Raw genomic sequence first — 22,438 nt, 5'->3', positions numbered from 1 at the left:
TTCTGCAGGTTGATTACAGTAATATCTTTTTAGTATATTAGTAAAACTTTAAAATACTAAACAATAAAACAACGCCAGTCACAACACACCAGAATAGCTCAGTTCACTGCTGTCTTCTGTTTCACCTGAGGCGGTGAGGTCACGTGACAGAATGAAGCCATCTGATTGGTGCTTTGTGGAGATGGCCGTTTTTCTCACCAACATATTTGAGAGCTGGCCGATTTTGTAACCAAGGGTACTATTCAAATGCAGTTTTAACATTGTTCTGGCCATTTTTGACACCAAAACTATTTAGATTTGGATTCCCCATGTTATTTTACACAAGAATCCGTCAATATCTGAATTTTCAAAAAAATCGAGTTGGCCATCTTTGAAACCAGGCTACAGATATACAGTATGGTGGAAATGAAAGGAATAAATTCGTTATTTCGTAAACCGGAGACTTTAAGGAAAAATCCTGAAACCCGTCGATTTTTATTTTTAAATAAGCTATTCGTAAGAATACATTTTTATTTTTGACGTAATCTATGTGAGCGTGATGACGTCATTGCTAAAATTTTTGAATAGAAAGGGGGGTATTGTAATACATCATTTGAAAGATCTTTTAAATACCTATTCAGCTATATCAATAGGTCTAAGTAATTAAAGTTTGTAATTGTTTAAAAAAATAATTAAATTTTTATTATTACAATAAATATTTATTAAATATTATTCAATAAATACAACGAAACCTAAATTAAGTGCTCAAATTGTTTACCGTCAGCTAAAATACAATGAGAAAGGCGTGCCGCGAACTCTTCTCTAACATTCTCTAAAACTTCCGGAGTTATTTGGACAACCTCATTACGTATTCTTTGTTTCAGTTCATTAATATTTTGTGGTCTATTTTGATACACCTTACTTTTTAAATATCCCCATAAAAAGAAATCAAGAGGAGTCAAATCAGGTGACCTAGGCGGCCATTCTATTGTTCCTCTTCGACCTATCCACCGATTTGGAAAGACGTTGTTTAAGTAGTTGCGTACCAAGACAGCATAGTGTGGAGGCGCACCATGTTGCTGTAGCCATAAATCATTTCTGTTTAGAAACAACCGGTTCAATTCTGGAAGCAAGAAATTTTGAACAAATTCTAAATATCGAGGACCTGTTAAGTTAACTTCGAAAAAGTATGGTCCAATACACCTATTATCTATTATTCCCACCCAAACATTAATTTTCTCTGGGTATTGAGTACGGTACTCTTGCATCCAATGTAGATTTTCCGTAGCCCAGTACCGATAAATTTGACGATTGACATGACCGTTTAGTAGAAATATAAAATAATCTTGTTTAAAAACATCGGATCTCTGTCATTTCGTTCCATTATAATGTCACAAAATTCAATTCGTCTATAAAAATCATCTTCCATAAGTTCTTGTACTAAATTTACTTTGTAGGGATGCCACTTTTCCTTCTTTAGATGTTTAAGAACTGTTGAATGGTCCATGTCATTATCTAATGCTACTTGCCGTGAACTGTTATGAGGATTATCTTGAAAAGCTAACAGAACGTCTACTTGTTGATTTTCAGATATTGGTTTTCTTCTACCTTTAGGAAGGTCTTTAACATGACCCGTTTCTCTAAATTTTTTCTCAATTTTGCTTACAGTGGATTGTTGAAATTGGTTCTCGACGGGGGTATTTATTATTAAATAACGCACATACTTCTTTCTGCGTACGTGTTTTATCTCCATAACCAATCATTGAGAATTTTAATTCTTTGCGTTTCAGTTAGCTTCATGTTCAAAGATACAAAGACTTTTTGAATACGTTTACTATAATAATACTATTAATCACTTGACAGAAAGATAATTAAGTTTAAATGTCCAACTATCAATGTTCATATTGATAAGGTAAAAAGTAGATAAAAAAGACATTTCATTACCAGTGATGGCCTTTATAAAATTTATTTTTGGGTGTCAATAATACATCATATCAATACTCAGAGCTGTAAAAGATACTTTTTAAAAGTATCTAGATACTTTTAAGATACTCGAGGCAAAAAGTATCTTAAGATACTAAGTATCTAAGATACTTTTTTGTGAAAGTATCTAAAGATACAAAATACCGGAAAAGTATTTAGAGTAAAAATATCTTAGATACTTTCAAGTATCTAAGATACTTTTTCAAGTATCTAAGATACTTTTGAGTATCTAAGATACTTTTAAGTATCTAAGATACTTTTAAGTATGTAAGATACTTTTATGTATCAAAGATACTTAGATGTTTTTCTAGTATCTAAGATACTTAGATACTTTTGTAGTAACTAAGATACTTTTAGGGTATAATATAAAGGTGCTCGGTACTCTACTACTCTACAGTAGATTGTCGATACTTTTGTTTTAAAAACATCATTTTAACCCTTTAAATTATCATACAATTTTAGTTTAAGCCAGCAGGTACTTTGAAATGGTATACTTTGGGCTTTGGGGTAGATAAGAAATAAAAGACGTTTTTAAAGTAAAAAACGAAAGTTATTACAAACTAATAACTATGTATTGAAAACAAAAATCCAACATTAAATTTTCAAAACAATATAAAATAAACATAAATTCGTGTGTTAAAAACAGCATAAGATGCATTATGCGTTAAAAACAGAACATTCAACATAATTAAATTTTTAAACACAATAGGATAGGATATAAAAAATAGCAACACTTTGGTAGCTAATAACTAGTTAGTATAACCACTAGCTTTTAGTAAAACTAAATTTTCAAAAGTATGATCAGACAAGGCATGACGTCGGGGTGAATTAATAAAAGTTGCAAAAGAAAACATTATTTCAACAGCTGCAGAAGAAGGAAACCGTAGTACATATTTTGTTCGCCTTGAAGAATGTCAAGTGCCAAAGCAAACGGTTTTAGTATTTGGCATAATTCTGCTAAATAATTTAGATCAGTATCTCTGAGCCGATCTTGTTTTGCAAAATTTAATTTTTCGTATAGAGATTCCAGTTTTTCTTTAGACTTAAGAATCTGGTTCAGAGCATCGAACATGGAATTCCAACGAGTCACACCCGGGTAACTTAAAGTATGTCCTAATACTTTTTTTATCACTGATTAGGACGACCTGCTTTTTTCCATATATGATTACACCTAGCTATTGCTTGTTCATGTTTTGACCTAAGAGAACTGGTTGAATTAATTATTTTCATAATATCAGTAGTTGTTATTAGGGCAAGTGTATGACTTGCACAACGTATGTGTTCAGATAAAGTAGGTAGGATCAAATTATTGTCACTTAAATTATTTGGAAGGAGATAATTTTCGTTTTCAAATATGTCAGGAATATCCTCTTCATCCTCCAAAATATCTTCCTGATCTTCCTCAATGATGTCGATATCATCTTTTGGCACTTGTTGTTGATGTTCACCGTCGTCACCAGTGTAGTGTAAAACATTATTGATACCAAAAACACCAAATGCTTTGACAAAATTTGAGCCGTTGTCAGTAATTGCTGCTAACACTTTATTTGGATGTAGATTATAAGCAGTATGTATGTCTTCTAATAGTTCAGCTCTACGGTCATGTGTATGGGCTCCAGAAAATCTTCTACATGCTAGCGGTGCTGACTTTCGTAGAAGTTTGTCGTCAATCCAATGACATGTAACACCAAGAAAACTTCGGGTTTTGCATGACCAAATGTCAGCCGTCGTGCAGACGTAACGGATATCATGTAATGTTCATTTTAAGTTTCCTTTGTTCTCAGACACCATAGAGGAAATTTTTTTTTACAGCTGTAGGCCTGGATATGATTTTTAAAGGAGTAATTCCCTTAAATAAATTTAAAAAGCTACGATTTTGTAACAACGACAAAGGTGACATGGTATCTACAATAAACTGAAGAAGTCTTCTTCTCCCGCTACGGCCGGCGCGACAGGTCGAAGCTTGTCGGATCATGAAAAGTATCTATTTCTCAGGTCCTGAGTAAGTATCTAAGATACTTTTTTGTATCTAAGATACTTTTTTGTATCTAAGATACTTTTAGTATCTAAAGATACTTTTAAAGATAAAAGATACTAGATACTTTTAAGAAGTATCTAAAGTAAAAGTAACTTTTAAATGAACCAAAAAGTATCTTAAATAAAAGTATCTAAGATACTTTTAGTATCTTAGATACTTTTTTTTATCTTTTTACTAAAGATACTTTCAGCTCTGTCAATACTTAATAAATATTTATTGTAATAATAAATATTTAATAATTTTTTTAAACAATTACAAACATCAAATACTCAGACATATTGATATGGCTGAATAGGTATTTAAAAGACCTTTCAAATGATGTATTACAATACCCCCTTTCTATTTAAAAATTTTAGCAATGACGTCATCACGCTCACATAGATGACGTCAAAAATAAAAATGTATTCTTACGAATAGCTTATTTAAAAATAAAAATCGACGGGTTTCAGGATTTTTCCTTAAAGTCTCCGGTTTACGAAATAACGAATTTATTCATTTATTCCTTTCATTTCCACCATACTGTATATATATATATATATATATATATATATATATATATATATATATATATATATAGTCGGCTTACTTATAAAATCTTCTAAGTCTGAGTAGCAAAACTTTTCAGGGGAAGCCAAAAACTTCTACTACCGTTATTATGGGACCCTGTCTTATAAACTTTTGTTAAACACCACTAAAATGTAATTTTAGTTAAATCAGTAATCCAGTATATAAATATTTTATTATTTAGGCATTAAAGGAGGACTTAGATGCTTTTCATTTATTTATTCGGGAAAAAATAAGACTTACAAGGTACATAAGAGTCGACATTTACTTTAAATATAATTAGTTTGTTGGACAATCGGTGTATTTAAAAAAATATAATACACAAAAAACCCAATTTCTCATATGAAATATTTGTCTAATAGATATAAACCATAGATATATTAACTGATAAAAAATAATGGTGAAACAAATAAAGTTAATAAATAAGTTAGTAAATTATCATAAAATGTATGAAAGTCTTTTGGTATCACGAATTTTAATTCTTATGAGCATATTTTTGTAATTTTATTTTTAATGGACCATCGTATAAAGGAGACGGAATAGCACCAATCTTGCTTTTATTGCAACGTCTGGGAAGTAAAGTCCAGGGCATTTTGTAGTCTACTTTGTTTTCAACACTTAGGTCTGGATTGTACTTTATACATCTGAGGTCATGGACAGTTGGGTCTCCAGATTTATTTCCAGGTCTTATTGAACTATAAAAATTAAAATTGAAATTTTTTTCCAGAATGTATGATCAAGGTATAGTACTTCATATGGTTTAGGAGTGAGTCTTGCAGTTTTAAAAAGGTTGACGTAGCAGCCTGGTGGATAAATTTCAAGATTTCTGAGTTTTTTTTTTAATGAGCCACAGACAAAAGTGCGTTTAATTAAAATAAACCGTGAATAGAAACATAAACACATAAAAAAACTAAAAACGTACTTTTCGGGCTTTCGTCTCGGAAAACTTTTTCACAATATCTTTAATGTCCAATGTCGCACACACCTCATGTTCTATAGATAACATTGCTAAAGCAGAAAGTCTATCTTGCTTCATTGAGGATCGCAAATAGTTTTTAATAATCTTAAGTTTTGAAAACGACCGCTCACCCGTAGCTACAGTAACACGTAGAGTTAGGAATATACGTACTATTACAGTTAAGTTGGGAAATGTTGATACAAGAGTATTTTCGTAAATATATTCAAGAATATCACTAGAACTTTTTTTCTGCGGAAAAAAATGCTTGAATAGCTTTAATTTCTTCATATAAATCGGTTGCACTAATGTCAGTCTCTGAGCTGTTTATGTCTGTAAGGGCTTGATTCTTTTCTCACAATTGGTTTTAAGTTCATCATCGTTTTTAACTTTGCCGTTCTTCAATTGCTGTTATGGCAGCATCTAAAATCTTAAAATAAAAATTTATTTTAAATGACAATTCCGGAGATAATATAGGTTCATCAGCTCCTTCATACTCAAAATGCACTTTTCTTTTTCTAATTCGTTCGGTAGAGGAGCTAGGGAAATCTTCTTCTATGTTAGCTTTTGTAGATATCTCTCTGGATTCGGTTACAAAATTTGGAAATGTTCATCAGAACATTTGGTTATGAAATATTTTTTTAAATTATCAAGTGCATCGTCAAGTGAAGATTTTATGTCAAATTTTGGACTTTTTACTCAAAATATCTTGCCACACTACAACAGAACACATGAATTTGAATTTTTAAATTTTATTTTTAAGGGATTTTGCTAAAGTCCTATCAATTTATATTAATTTTTTATAACATATCTAGGAATGGATAATTAATTTAATTCTGACAATTCAGTTCTAAACTTTAAAGTAGATCATCTGGAATGGGTTCATCCCATGCCATGTTCAGTGACCATAATTTTTGTATCAATATTTTTCCTCGAAATATACAAGGGCTGATTTAACCTAATGGATCATATATTTGTGCTATATCTGAGAGTACTTGTCTTTTTGTAAGTGAACTTGTTAATGGATAAATACTTTTATTAATGACTGTACCAGTAAATACCTAATGTTTTTGAAGCATCATTTTGCCCTAATGTTAGTATGGCTAAGGAATCATCATTACTGGAAATAGTTTGAAGAACATTTGGATTGTTAGAAGTCTATTTTCTGAGAGGAAATCCAGCAGAGTTTAGATTGAATGAGATTTCTTGACAAATTTAAGTTAATTCAGAGATACTATTAGAACCAGTGAGTAGATCATCTACATAAAAGTCTATTATAATTGTTTGTGATGCTAATGGAAATGAACTTATATGTTCTTGAGCTAATGTTTGTAAAAATTTTATTCCTAAATATGGAGCTGAAGCTGAAGTATGAAGTATAAGTCACCGTATTTAGCTCATAAACTGAAAGGGCTTGTTCTGGATTATCTCCATACTTTGTAATGACTTATGATCTTTGTGACTTATAATGTCATTGTGAATTAAAATTTGTCTATACATGTTTGTAATGTCTGCAGAAACTACATATCGACTGGTCCAACGAAGACTAGTAACTCATTTTTTATGTAATTGAGATAATTATAAAAATGTATTTACACTGTTACCAAAATTCATTAATCTATTAAATGGATGTTTTTATAGCATTAAGTGATACTTTTAATAATGATCTTACAAGGGTAAAACAGATTTAAGACAGAAATGGTCATAAGTGACTTTTGAATGAGTTACTATAGTTTTCGATGGAGATATTTTTAAAGTAATAAATACCAGAATTATTTGTTTCTTAACTTTATTTATATAAAATGCTACATTTTGAAGAAGCTACTGATATAATTTGCAGTTTTATATTTTAATTCAATTTTCCTCATCCGACTCTTCTTCGCTCTCAACTGAATCAACTTCGAGCTCGACTTTAGGAGGTACATAACTCTTTGAATTAAGATTTTTATAAAATCCATGGTACATTGTGGGTATTTTGCCAGTATTACACAGCCACAGTAATCCTTTTAGCTTTTTTTCTTCAGTTTCGGTGGAAATTTGATAGTAGTGGAAGGCCGTCCTCTGCATTTTCGATTTAATTTTATGTCACAACCTCTAAAACCATCATCGAATTCGTATTTAAACATTATAGAATTTTGGTGTTCATGCGAAAATTTTATTTCTCGTATTTTGCTAACTTTTATTGATTTCTTTTCGTTGTCAAGTTTCCAATTCTCGGTATCAGTCAGTTTTTTAAAATTAAAAAAATTATCTTTTCCGTAACATCATAAACTCTTCCTGTAGTTTTAGCCATTCTAATTAATGTAACCCACTGTTCTGGCACATATACAACCGATTGCCTTTTCTTTGCATTTTCGATAACAGCATGCATACTGTCACCCTCGTTCTGAGTGTGGCCTTTTTCCAGAAATCTGTGAACAATATCAATATGAAAATGAGCAGCAGTAAAAGCAAACATCGAAAACACAAAACGAATCGTTTTAACACTTTGTTGTGCCTTGAGATCTAAAAATTTCCAGAGGCAACTGGCAATTTCATTAGGACCTCTTTTAGCCACCTGCTCGTGCCATACATAGCAGTAACCCTGATTATTTCCAACATCATAAACTGTAAAGTTATATGTAGAGTATTTGCTTTTGTAATAAAAATCACTTACGTTAGACAAAGGGGTAGCTAAAACCTTTTGAAGGTCAAAACAAGCCACACACAAGCTCTTATCATCTAGTGCAAGCTGTTTGTCTATGTCTTTTAAGTTTCTGATAACTTCTTTGTTTTTCATATGGGACTCATATTGTTCGAGCAATTTTGCTTTTTCAGCATCACTAGCCATATTAAAAACAGAACAAACAGTACACTGGTCCTTTTTTGGTCTAAAGAACCCAATATTGAACTGTTCATTGAAAATATTTCTATACTGGCGTGACGTGGCAGCTGTAGTGATGTTATTTTTTTCGCAATGCTCGTTGTACAATCGGTACATTTTCTGGATAGTTAGCCCTTCTTCAAGGTACATCTTCATCGTATTCTTACGGGTATAATGGGAAGGTACTACAGGAAACTGATTTATGTGATTTTTTACGTTGTCTATAAGTTCTGGTGATAGTTTATGTGGTCTGTTAGTGTGCTTTCCACGATTATCTTCCTCTAATGATCCACCATCTTTCAGTTTCCTTAATGCTGTAGTGATCCAAGTTTCTGAAACGTTAAGGGTTTCCAAAAACATAGTTTTGCAAACACGTTGTTTTTCATTGCGAATGTAGAAGTAATATTCTCGAGAGTAATTCCTTCGAGACCGTTGTTCTGCAGTAATAGTTACTTGTTTTTTGGCAACCTGTCTCACATGACGAGCAATAAAATTCCACTTTCTCGTATGATCTTTTGACTTCCAAAATTCATTGAAAAAAAGGTCTCTATCTTCTTTAGCTATTTTGGTAGCACATTTTAGTCTACATGTGTTTGCGCATGGTGCACCCATCTGTCTTCTTTTAATTTGAATACCTTTTCGATTTTCATGTTCAAGTCCCAGGTTTAGACTTGTTTTAGATTTTTCATCCGCCCACTTACTAACGTCTCTAATTCTTTTCCTACTTACTCTCTCTATATTGCCTCTGCTTCTTCTCTTTCTATTTGTGGTTGCTTCAGTTATATTCTTATTAGGTTCAATTATTACTTCAGGGATGTTTTTGTCTTCTGTCGGAATGTAATCTGAGTCAGTATCAGAGTCTGCATGAAATGGTTCCTCATCGCTTTCCTTTTCAATTATTTCATTTTCATTCCTATTGGCTTCATTCTTTTCTAAGCTTACTAAAATTAAACAAAAATGAGGTAAATGCCTACGTAATATTTTTTCATGCGGAATTTAAACCAACCTGTAGAACATTCAGGATTAATATCAGTCTCGTGGTCACCAGGATCCTCATTCGCCTTTTTGTATTTGCTTTCTTCTACAATACTTTCAGCAATATAAGTAGGTTTTTACTTTGCTGTTATTATTTTAAATAAAGTTTATTATAAATTTACCTTCAAAAGAACGATAAGAAATATCCGTTTCAGTGTTTTTATACAATTTCTCAGCTAATTCCAATATTAACTCTCTTCTGGAACACATGGCAATTATAACAAAACTAAACTTTTGAACATAACCTTAAACTAACGCAGAATACCGTAGTAACTCATGTTACGATACCTATGCTATCGCCTCAGATAACAACGAAGACTATTGTAACTCAAGATACGATGATTTTCTACGGTTGTTTTTCATAAATCGGAGATACTATAAAACTCTTACACGTAATATTGGTTGCATAACTACGTTTACTGAGATACGATTCTTTCCTGGGGAAGATATCATTATGTTTTATTATTTTGCGCTCGTAACTCAAAAAGTGGAAAATTTGAGTTACTACAGTCTTCGTTGGACCAGTCGATATCTAAACATTCTAAATCTTGGTAAAATACTGATGATGTCATTTTGGACTTTTGGACCAATGTATTGTAAATCGTTACCTGTATAAGAAGCACAGCTACCATCAAAAACTACACATAGTTTTGTTGTGATACTTTCTTCTTTGAGAACACCATGATGTGGTAAATAATAGTATATTTTATTAGGATTGTCTTGTGACATATGTATCTTAGTAATATGATTTAAGGAAATATATTCTTTAATAAATTGTGAATATTGAATTTGAAAATTATTGTTTTGATTAAATCTTTTTTCTAGATTTACAAACCTGGTACAGCAACCAACCTGTACTGCATTGAATGAATCCCCCAATACATCAGGAGATAGTTTTAATGATAACTTTACGACGAAACGACACTCTTCATTTCTGGTAGTATTTCTGTGAAAATGATTTTCACAATCTGATTCATCTTTTGGTAAGACTGAATTTACAGGTACTTCTTCAAGTTCCCAAAATCTTTTTAATTGAGTATTTTCTGAATAAATTGTTTGCAAAATTGCATCTAGAAAATAAAGTTGATACAGGACTTTTTCCTGAAACAACCCAGCGTAGTTTAGTATTTTGTAAAATAGGTAACCCGTTACCAAGATATATTTTTCCTTCTATTCGAAGGTCACAAAAAAGATCTGCACCTATAAGCATATCAATCTCTCCAGGTTCAAAAAATTGTTCATCTGATAATTGAATATTTTTAGGGATAATTAAAGATGGGTGGATTAGTTCTTGTGCAGGTATTTCACTGCATATGTTCGAAATCACATAACATGAAATTGTTGTTTGATAATTATCAACTCTAGAAAAAATAGTCAAATTGCATTTTTTTGATAGATGTGAAGTTACTTGATTAATTCCAACTATAGATAGTTTTGAATTTATTAAAGGTATGCCAATTTTATTGCAAAATCCTTGTGTGATTAAATTGTTTTTGAACCACTGTCTAATAGACCTCGACAGTAATGCTGGTTGCCTACCGTATCTTTCACATAAAAGCCTACAGTGGATAATAGAATATGTGTATTTGAATGTGGAGATTGTATGAATAAATTAGTAGATATTGGATCATTGGATTGTTCGTGAATTCGGTTTTACATTGCATTTTTTGCAAGGCCCTAGCATGATTCAACCTTATGGCCTGTCCTCAAACAGTTTTCACACAACTGTAGTAGTGAAATTGATTCTTTTCTTTGATTGATATTTAGTTTTAAGAAATCAGAGCAGCTGTATATTGTATGGTTATTCTTTTTACAAAAGTTACATTTTTGGTAATGATTATTTGAGTTATGGCTGGAAATTGCTAAATTAAAATGTGAATGATTTTTTGTTTTGTTTGCTTTTATATTAGAACTGGAATTAATGTTTACATTTGTAGTGTTATGTATGATTTCCAATATGTCTGCTTTTGATTTAAGCAATTATAAGAATTCCTCCATGTTAGGAAGTTCACCACTAAATTTTTTCTCTTTCCACTCTCGAAAAGTATTTTTGTCTAATTTTGATGATTTTGATTTTAACTAAATGTATAATTAGAAAATCCCACAACTGGTCTTTACTAATACCTATATTTTGTAAAGATACGACATTTTTTGATACATTGTCTAATAGTCTACGAAAACTTGTTGAGGATTCTTTAGAACAATGCTATATGTTAAGAATTGAATTTAAATGACTATCTACTAAAAAATACTTTTTGTCAAATCTGTCTAATAATGTGTTCCAGGCTTTTTCTATATAAATTATCAGTGAATGAAATTTGCTCAATTAAACTTTTTGCATAACCTTGTGATGCTCTCAATAAAGAAAATTTTTGAGAATCTGTCAATGATGCATTCTCATCTATTGTTGAAAGGTAATTACTTTTAAACTCCAGCCAACTGTCATAATCACCTAACATTTGAAGTTTAATTTTAGGTAAAATAATATTTTGTAATGGATCTTTATTATAACTATTATAACTTAATGAATTGTTACTAGTTGGATTTGCAGACATACTTTCTATATATTACTTACGAAAACTTAGAGTATCATAATAGCGCTTTTTAAATTTTTCTCTCTCCTTATAGTTCTCCTCAAATTGTTGTTCAGGACAATTTACCTCTAGTTCTAATTGAATGATTTCAAAGTCTTTATCTATTAACCCTAATTCATTAATTCTAATTGTAGCATCAGTAAATGAAGGTTTTCTATCTGGTTCTGATGTTTTTATAAGACCTATAAACTTTTCTGCCAAAGTTAACCGCTTTTTAACTGAACCTGTAGTTCTAATACATTTTGCTAAATCAGACATGATTATTGATTAAAGCCTCTAATGTCTGGTATTATAAATTACAAATAAATCGTCAAATAGGTATCTGTGGGTTAAATTTACTCTGCTACTAAATCGGGAAGTTAATTCAATTCCCTATTATAAAATAAAACTACCAAGTAAATAACTAACTGATGAATAAAATATTTAATGGATCTATTAGAAAACTATTTGTAGTTTCTTAGTATAATTACAGATGGCGCTGTACAGAATATACATAAAAAATAAGAAAAAGACTATATAAATTAGGTTAATTTTATTTCTGTGACTTCCTGAAGTGTCAATACGTGGTTTTTTAAATTTTATATATATAAATAAATATTAAAAAATGAATAAGGCTGATAAGAAACGAGAGCAAGAAAAAAACTACACAGAGCAGGAGGAAAAAAAACCTTTTGGAATAGTAAAGCAATACTTCAATGTAATTGAAAACAAACAAACCGATGGCACAAGTGTAAAATTGAAGAACGAAGCATGGGAGGTTATCACCGAGGAGTTTAAGGCTACGGTTATACTGGACGCGTACTCTGACGACTAGCGAGTCGGACGTACTTGTGCATAGTCGGACGATAGAAACAAACACGGGCAGATAAATAGGAACGGTTATATTGAATAAGTACTAGCCGTCAGTTTATGCACGTTTACGGACGACTAATTTCAAAATACAAACTTGTTTGTTTTTTTCCTGCGGCAACGTGCGTCTGAAAATGTTTCTTGAAAAATTAATTTTGGGTGTATTTGAAAGAAAGTCATTATGGGTTCAAACTAATAAAGATTATCACAATCGAGATATGGCTCGTAAGATGTGGATATCCCTGTCGAAAGAAATGTGTGAAAACAGTAGGTATATGTATAGATATTTGCATTATTTTTAATCTAATATTTATTTAATACATATTAAAATATATTATACTATTTAGTATCGCCAATAATTAAATTACGTATATGCATTTTATATTTTGAGTGGTTAAAAACGATCATATTGAAATGGAACGGACCCAGCGTTACTGTTACAATAGGTTTTAAAAGCATTTCTAATATCATATGCTTGTTGATTTGCTCTGTTGTTAATTCTTGATCTATTTTGTTGATGCGTCCCCATAGTTGCCACTATTTCTGAAAGATTGAATTCCTTTATACCTTTCTGGTCAATGACAATGTTATGAAGAATACATATACATTTTAAAATTATATCAACTTTGTCGGGGTAAACTTCCATTTCGTTTTTTAGTACTCTCCATTTGGACGTTAATATCCCAAAAGCACATTTCACCATTCTTCTCACTCTTGAAAGTCTATAATTAAATACTTCTTCTTCTTCCTGCAAATCTCTTTTGGGATAGAGTCTCATTAAGTAGGTTTTGAGAGGATATGCTTCATCACCAAGAAGGACATGCGGAAGTACCAAATTACTTTGTGGAAGTGCTCTATCTTCTGGCAAATTTAACGACTTATTTTCAAGATGTTGATATAGCGAACTTTTCCAAAAGCCCCAATATCAACGCAGATAAATCTGTACTTTGTATCTGCAACTGCTTGAAGTACTACAGAGAAATATCGTTTATAGTTATAATACATGGATCCTGAATTAGAGGGACATCGTATTCGAATATGTTTGCCATCGATACATCCTATACAATTCGGAAAATTCCATTTATTCAAAAAATCATTGTAAATTGATCGAAACATGTCTTCTGTTGGAAAAGGCATATGCCGTTCATAAAAAGTTTCCCATATGATAGTGCACGTTTCGTAAACAATTAATCTTATAGTTGTGTGAGAGATTCTGAATGAGAACGCCAAAGAGCGAAAAGCGGGTCCAGTGGAAAGATATCTAAAACAACAAACAAAATAAATTAATTATTTTAAGACAATAATTATTGATAATTTGTTATTATAATTATAGAGAATTGTTTTAGATAATAATTATTGGCGCACAAACACACTTTGAAGATGAATTTTATCTTATTAATTTTGTCTCAATTCAACGTACTTATTTACTTCTTGACTTTTAGGTAATGTACTCAAATTGAAATGGCGAGGATTAAGAGATAACTTTAGAAAAGAACTAGCAAAAACAAATAAAGGGCGATACGGAGATTCTGGTGAAATATTTATAACATCAAAATGGCCTTATTTCACAATGATGCTTTTCCTAAAAGACAACATGACCCAAAGAAATGCTACAGGAAATATTCCTCCTCTCAATAACCAAGAAAATTTATATGATGAAAATACTACGCCAGATAAAGAAACGGGTACAAAGAGAAAAAAAGCTAAATCTTTGGTATATGAAAAAATGGTAGCTATAGAAGAAGAAAAACTTAAAGCATACAAAGAAAAGTGTAAGGAAAGGCCAAAGCAAGAAGAAAGTGACTTCCATTTCTTCATGAGTCTGCTGCCGTACATGAAAAATAATACCCGAAGACCAAAAATTGTCAGTACGAATAAAAATACAACAAGTTCTTTTGGAAGCCCAGCAACGTGCTCAGTATGTCTGGCCAAGAACTACTGCAGTGGATCAAGAAGCCCAGCCACGTGCTCAGTCTGTCTGGACAAGAACTACTACAGTGGATCAAGAAATCGATCAAAGTAGGTATCAAGTGGAAATACCATCAGATTCATCAGAAAACGAAGTAGGATGTCCAGGCGTGCGAGAATATTTGCATAATTTTCAGTAGTGTAATTACTTTTTTAGTTTATTTTAGTTTTTATATCCTAACTTCATAAAAAGTATTTCCTTTTTAAGTTTATATGAAAAATAAATTTAGTTTAATAAATAATTTCATAAGTAATGACTTACCTTAATGTTAATGCCAGTTTTTCTGCTGGTTGAATACACTTTCTAAAGTTCTACTGTTTTTCCAGTCTTTCGGAAATATGAGACAAAATATAATTAAATCATTCCATATTAAGTGAAACTCGCCATTTTCTTCTCTATTTCTATACATATATCATTTACCCATACTCTTCTTGAGTTTTCTAACATCAACAGACGTAAAAATTTATTTTCTAATAAATATTCTTCATCCTCGGCCATGTTTTTTGAACACATAGTCGCAGTTAAACGCTTGCAATCCGACCACCTAGTCGCACTATCAATGTCGTCCGTTTATGTCCGACTGATTGGTCGTCAGACTACGCGTCCAATATAACCGTAGCCTAATGCAACGGCACAACGTGAAGTAAGAAATGCAGGCCAGTTAAGACTACGTTACGAGAGCATTAAAAAGAAAGCAAAAAAAGATAAGGCCAATGAAAAAGTGGAAATTTACAAAACCGGTGGTGTTTCAAGTAAATTTCAAGAGACAGATTCCGTTGGAGAGAAATACTTATCTATGGCAAGTACTAGCGGAACGCAGCCAATAGTAAATATTTATGATAGTACCGCTCTATTTGATGAACTTCTTCGGAATGAGAGTGAGGTTGCAGAAGTTGATGAAGAATTACAGGATGAAGGTGGTCTTGAACAATGCATCGAACTTGATCCTGTTAAACTACCGGAAAAGCGCAAAAGGCTTCATTATGTATCAGGTGTCTCACATCATAAACAGAAAAATAAGTGTGAAGAAGATTCAGAGAAAGAAAAAATAAAATTAAATATTCTTAAAATTGGAAAAGAAAAGGAAGAGTTAAGTAGAGACATTTTAAAATTAGAAAAACAGAAACTAGAATTGGCAGTTAAAGAAAAGATTCTAAAACAGTGAAAAGTTAAGGAGTGCTTATTTCATCTAATATTTTCATAACTCGAATAAGCACACAAATTCCGTTTTGCCATCTTAAAATCTACACTTTACTCACGAATAATAATAAACACAAAAAACTGAACTATAAAACTGAAATATATGTACATACTTCGTTTTTCAAATACTGTAAAATGAAAGCATTATGTATCTACTTGCTGATATGGTCTTCTTTTTATTACTTCCTTGAAATGACATATATATCGCTTGAGAATATTATAAACAAATGAATTACTAATAGATCCCGTGACATTTTTGCCCAATTTTCACAAAGTTATATGTTAAAAGTAGGTATAAACACAGGTATTTATTTGTTGTAGAAAAATTCTGTAATAAAAATATTCATTATCGTATTAGTTCATTCAGTTATTAGTATCGTATTTCGTTTATTTCGTAGATTTATTAAAAGATTAATAAGAAAAAGTCGACACAATTAAGATAATTTTATTTCTGTGACTATTTGAATTATCAACACTTTTTTTTGTTAAATTAAAAATACATATACAATAATTAAAACACTCATAATTCTTATATTACGTTTTATTGCACCGTAAATAATTTTAAAATAAACATTTTATTTAATTAATAAATGCAGTACGAATAACAGCATTTCTTATAGCAAAATTATCTTTATTTCTAGTGATATTGTTTAAATTTTGATCTTCTTGCTCGGCGTGATCCATCTTCACTATCAGTCACCACATCATTTGTTCTTCTACATATACTTATAAAATACTTATAAAAAAGTAATAAAACTATAAATAATATATACTGGGGTGTATTCTGTAATATTTCCGTTAAATTTAAGAGGCCTCTAAAATTTAACTTTTAACGGTCCTCTTAAAGTTTTAGGTAACATTGACATTCTGTAAAGAAATATTATAGAGGACCGCTAAAATGTATTTTTTTTAGAGGAATCCTCTAAAAGGTTTTCAATCAGATACGGCAACGTCGCACGTTGATCGTGTTTAAACTACTAGTAAGGTAGAAATTGACCAAAAACTAAGTGTCGGAGGCCAAAAACTTAAAACAGAAGAAGAAATTGACAGTCTGCTTGACTTATGAAAATATATTTGTATTTCAGTTTATTTGTATTTAATGTTAATTTCGTTTGAATAAAATTTCAATATGTCTCGTGCTCCACGAACCACAAAAGCCCAAAAAGAGTTATTAATAAGCTTCCTAGAAGAAAACAAAATTCTAACCATGATTAAAGTAAATCCTAGTGAATTAGGAAAAGTCCATGTGTTATGGGAAAAGATGGTGATTGAATTAAATAAAATGGACCGCCCAAAACCATAAAACCATGGAAAGATGTAAGTATAACTCAGCAATATATAAATGTATGTATATATAAACAAGGCACCATAGGTTCATTCTTAAATGAGAAGCAAGTGTGCACCACATGGCACATGGTTCCCGGAATCAAAAATGTAATTTGTTGCCATGTAATGCAATTATGTGCTTCTAATTTAAAAAAACAACAATGTAAGATTTTGTACTTAAACTGAAAAATACCTATTTAAAATGCATAAACTAATACTGTATATATGTTTAATATTTTGACCCACTTAAGTATATGGTGTATATATATATATATATATATATATATATATATATATATATATATATATATATATATATATATATATATATATATATATATATATATATATATATTGATATGATTTAGGAGAAAGAAAAATAGTGATTAAAAATAATTTACAAGTTATATATTAGATATTAAAAGTAGTTGGTATTTTAATAAGTTATATACTAGAGAATTTTATAAAAATATTATTTATGTGAGGGCATTTTTAAGAAATTAGCATATAATAATTGTAAAAAGTTGTATTTTAATGTTGTAAATATATTTAAGTGAGCCATGTGTCTGGGCAACCAACTATACATGTGAATATACATACTCTCCAAGTGACATTTTAAATTATTACGAATGAAAAGTGGGGTTATAATAATAATGTTAGTTTAAAATGTTTAATTTATATATATTTAATGATTTAAATGTTTATTCTGATCTGAACAGCCTAAATGTAAACAAAATTATCAATAGAACATTAACGAATTCTCCAGAATGCAGAATTTGACCTTTGTTTATGTTGGAACATTCTGGAATAATGATTATGTCGGTGGATCGAACAGATACTTTTTTCGAGAACATCCATATAGAAGAAATAGAACTAAATCGAACATGATATCTTACCAGATGGTTCTGGAACATCCGAAAAGATATAAATACCCGTGATTTGGATTCAAGATGGCCAGTTTATTATGAAAGTTAGTAGAAGATAGACTCATTTAGTTAGTGAAGTCAATTGTTCAGAATTTTCAAGACAGTCATTCAGTTACAAATAGTCCAATTGTTTAATATAGTGAGTTAAATGAAGATTAAAAATTATGCACATTTATAATTATACACAAATAATTATTGAAGATTAAAAAAGTATATTAGAAGAATATTGGAAGAAATTAAAATTATATTATGATTGGAGATTAGTATAAATCAACTTATAATAATTGGATATTGGTATATTGAAAAGAAGAATAAATATAAATGCTGTTTTGCTGGTTTGCTTGGTGGTTTATAAATGCTGGTGAAGAAAAATATATCTTAAATTGGTAGAAGCTGATAATTGGAAAAAGTAATTTCACAAAAACAAGGATAACCGAAGCACGAAGACATTCAGTGGTGATTAGAATCTATATAGTGGAAAACAGTTCATTTAGGCATTCAGTGAAAGAAAGGTACAAAATTTTGTTAATATAATTTAGTTAGTGTCATAACAATTTCAATTTTGAAGATAGTTTGTTTAAATTTTACATTGTCTATAGAATTTAATTAGTTTTATAAGAATATCAATTTAAAGATAGTTTATTTTAAATTTACATTGGCTAGGTTAGATATATATGTGTGTTTCATAATAGTTATAATAAAGATAATTTAAAAAAGTACTTACAAACTAATTCTTTGAGAACCGCGATAAAAACCCTATATATTATATTATTAAAAATACTCATTGCTCATCATTCAAACAAACAACACATCATAACAATATATATATATATATATATATATATATATATATATATATATGTATGTATATTAATTTTATAAAATAATAAATTCAGACAATATCAGAAATGAAAACCAAAGCTAAGAGACGTGCTAGAGAGGTGAGGTATGGATGCCAGGGAACTGGAGGAGGAGGTGCTACCAAACCATTAACTCCTTTCGAAGAAAGGATATTGGGTCTACTAGTTTCTGAGCTATGAGTAGAAGGAGCCCAATTATCAGAAGCTGACGTGGAAATGATTGTTACCGAAGTAAGTTCTTTGTCACTAAATTGATATACTATCAGAATGTGTTTTTGACTGACAATATTTTGTGATATATTCAATAAAACATTTTATTTAAATAATAAGGTATTATTACTAAATTGAAATTATATATGAATATACACTTCTCCAAGAAATTAACGCACCACTTCAATAAATCAATTTTATTTGTAAACAGGCCAAAGAATAAAAAATAAAATTTCACCAGATTTATTCTACATTTTATTAGTAATTATAACAATTTGTCTAATCATTAGAAAATGTTGAAGTACAGGAGAAAAAATAAATAAAACGGAAAATTCTAAAAAAATAATGATAAGAAAAGTAAACTAAAATATGAAAAAAGTCTTAATAACGAGTATTTCCACCTCTACTACGTATAACAGCCTCACATCGTTGGCCCATACTTAAAATTAATTGCCGTATTTCATTTTGTTCTAGTTCTCTCCAAATCAGGATCAGCCTCTCTCCCACTTCCTGTAAGTTGATTGGTTGGATCGGTGTCGCTCTTAATCGCCTATAAAGAATATCCCAGAGATTTTCAATCGGATTTAAATCCGGACTATGTGCTGGCCATTCCATAGCGTTAATTTCTACCTCTTCTAGATAATTTCTGACGATCTGTGCAGCGTGAGGTCTGGCATTATCTTGCATTAGTAAAAAATTTTCACCGATATAAGGAGCGAATGGTACTACATGCTGCTCCAGGATCTCCAATATGTACCTTTGAGCTGTAACAGTTCCATTTTGTATGACCACTAGATCCGTATGTGCGGTCAAAGAAATACCACACCACACCATAACGGATCCTCCACAAAAAAATGTGGTGTGTGCGAAGTTACACTGAGCATATCGTTCTTTGAGCCGTCGCAACACATGAACACGTCTGTCGTTATTGTACAAACAAAATCGGGATTCATCAGTAAATAGCACTCGTTCCCAGTCAGCCTCTAACCAATTAACGTGTTCTCTGGCAAAATGTAGTCTCCCCCTTCGATGCTCTGCAGTTAATAGAGGACCTCGGGCAGCAATCCTAGGTGTTAAGTTTTGTTCTCTAGTCGCTGGCGAACAGTTTCACTACTAATTTGTATAGCATGCACGTCTCGAAGCTGAATTTGTAGACTTCGATGTTTTACAAAACGTTCTCGAAGAGCAGAAATTCTTAAAAATCAATCTTGAATAGGGGTAGTTACCCGGTTTCGTCCTTGCCCTGGTCTGCAAATATAATCCCCTGTTTCGAGGAATCTTTCTAACACTCTTGAGACGGATGTGTGGGACACATTAAACCGACAACCAATTCTTCGGTAATTCCAACCTTCTTCCGACAGTATCACTGCTTGGGCACATTCATCTCGGGTTAAATTACGTGATTGACGCTCCATAATAAACACAATTAACAATAATCAACAATTAAACAGTAGCCGAATAAAATTCGTGAACACTTGGAAATTAGAATATTTATAGAATTAGTACATTTTTGCTTCTTTTTGTTTTGTTGCAAAAAAAAACTATAGCGATAAAACACAGTCAATAAATATAAAGTGTACGAATAGCATATACAAGGGGCTTGCAAAATATAACATTACAATGAAAATTTTTGTTAAAGTTAATAAAATATTTTAATATTTCAAAGTGGTGCGTTAATTTCTTGGAGAAGTGTATTTCATTTGCTTTTTTTCACTCTTTATAGGAAGAATTATTTGAACTGCCAGTGGAAATTGCCTCAACTTCAGGTTATGTACCTCCACAGCCAACACCCTCAACAGAGCCAAGTCAGAATATTCAAAATATAGATAGCCAACCTGCAATATCCACAAGGAGAAGACCTAGAAGAGTGAATAGAGGTAGGGCAGGAAGTAGGGTGACAACTGCTATGGAACTGCATGACCGCCAGTTGGCAAACCTTGCCAGGTCACATTATGCCATTGCGTCAGCATTGAATAGAGTGGCCAGGGCCATTTTATCATTTAGGAGATGAAAATTACAAAAAAAAAAATTTATACAAATAAATGTTTTTCTTAAAAATTTTCTCTTTTTTTTTCTTTAACTCCTTAGACTGTATATAATAGGCACCAAATAAACAAGTAAATTTGTTTTCTATCACTAAACATCCTGGCGGAAAACAAGGTCAGTTATTTATTTTTTGGTAAAACTTATTATTTTCCAATTAAAATATTTATAAATATGGTTTTATGGGGTTAAACCACAATTATTGGTTGTAATTGTGATGAAATCACATTTTTAATGAATTAATATTTGATGTTTCAATTTTCACTCCAAAAATCATTTTCAAAAAAGGTTTTTTTACAAATTATGTAAAATGTGTATAATCCATATTTACATCATTTGTAAACCTGTTTTGAGAACAATTTCTGGAATTGAAATTAAAACTTCAAATATTAGTAAATGAAAAATGTGATTTTTACCACAACCAATAATTGTGGCTTAATCCAATAAAAACATATTTAACTTGACTATACCAAAAGTAGTTTCAGAACATTGCTAAAATATTTTTATTCATAAAATCATACAGCATCTCGGATTTGTTCTCCTCTTCTGTACCAATTTTGGTCAACTCGTACATTTTCAATTATATTGAGATCATTTTTATCGTCCAGTTCTAAACCTTCTGGAACTTCATCTTTATAAAAATTTGATATATTGTGTAGTGCACCACAACTATAAATAATTTTCCCTGCTTTAATAGGATTATAATTTAACACACGATGCTTTGATAAACATCGAAATCTTGATTTCAGCGCTCCATTCAATTTTTCAACTGTATTCCGACTTCTTATAAAATGGTAATTATAATTACTTTCAGGTGTATTTTCTTGGGGATTCTCAAATGGTGTCATTAAAAAAGGTTGCAAAGGGTAACCAGAATCACCGATAAGGAAATAATTAGCACCTCCAATATACAAATTCTGCATTATTGTTTTAATATTTGAAGCTTGCCAAATGGCAGGGTGATGAGTAGATCCAGGAAAACGTGCGTTCATATTTAAAATATTGTACTCACTATCCACAATAATTTGGCAGTTTATACTGTAG

This window comes from Diabrotica undecimpunctata, chromosome 9 (genome assembly GCF_040954645.1).
Source record: "Diabrotica undecimpunctata isolate CICGRU chromosome 9, icDiaUnde3, whole genome shotgun sequence".
Classification (NCBI taxonomy): Eukaryota; Metazoa; Arthropoda; class Insecta; order Coleoptera; family Chrysomelidae; genus Diabrotica; species Diabrotica undecimpunctata.
This window is presented reverse-complemented; position numbering follows the sequence as displayed.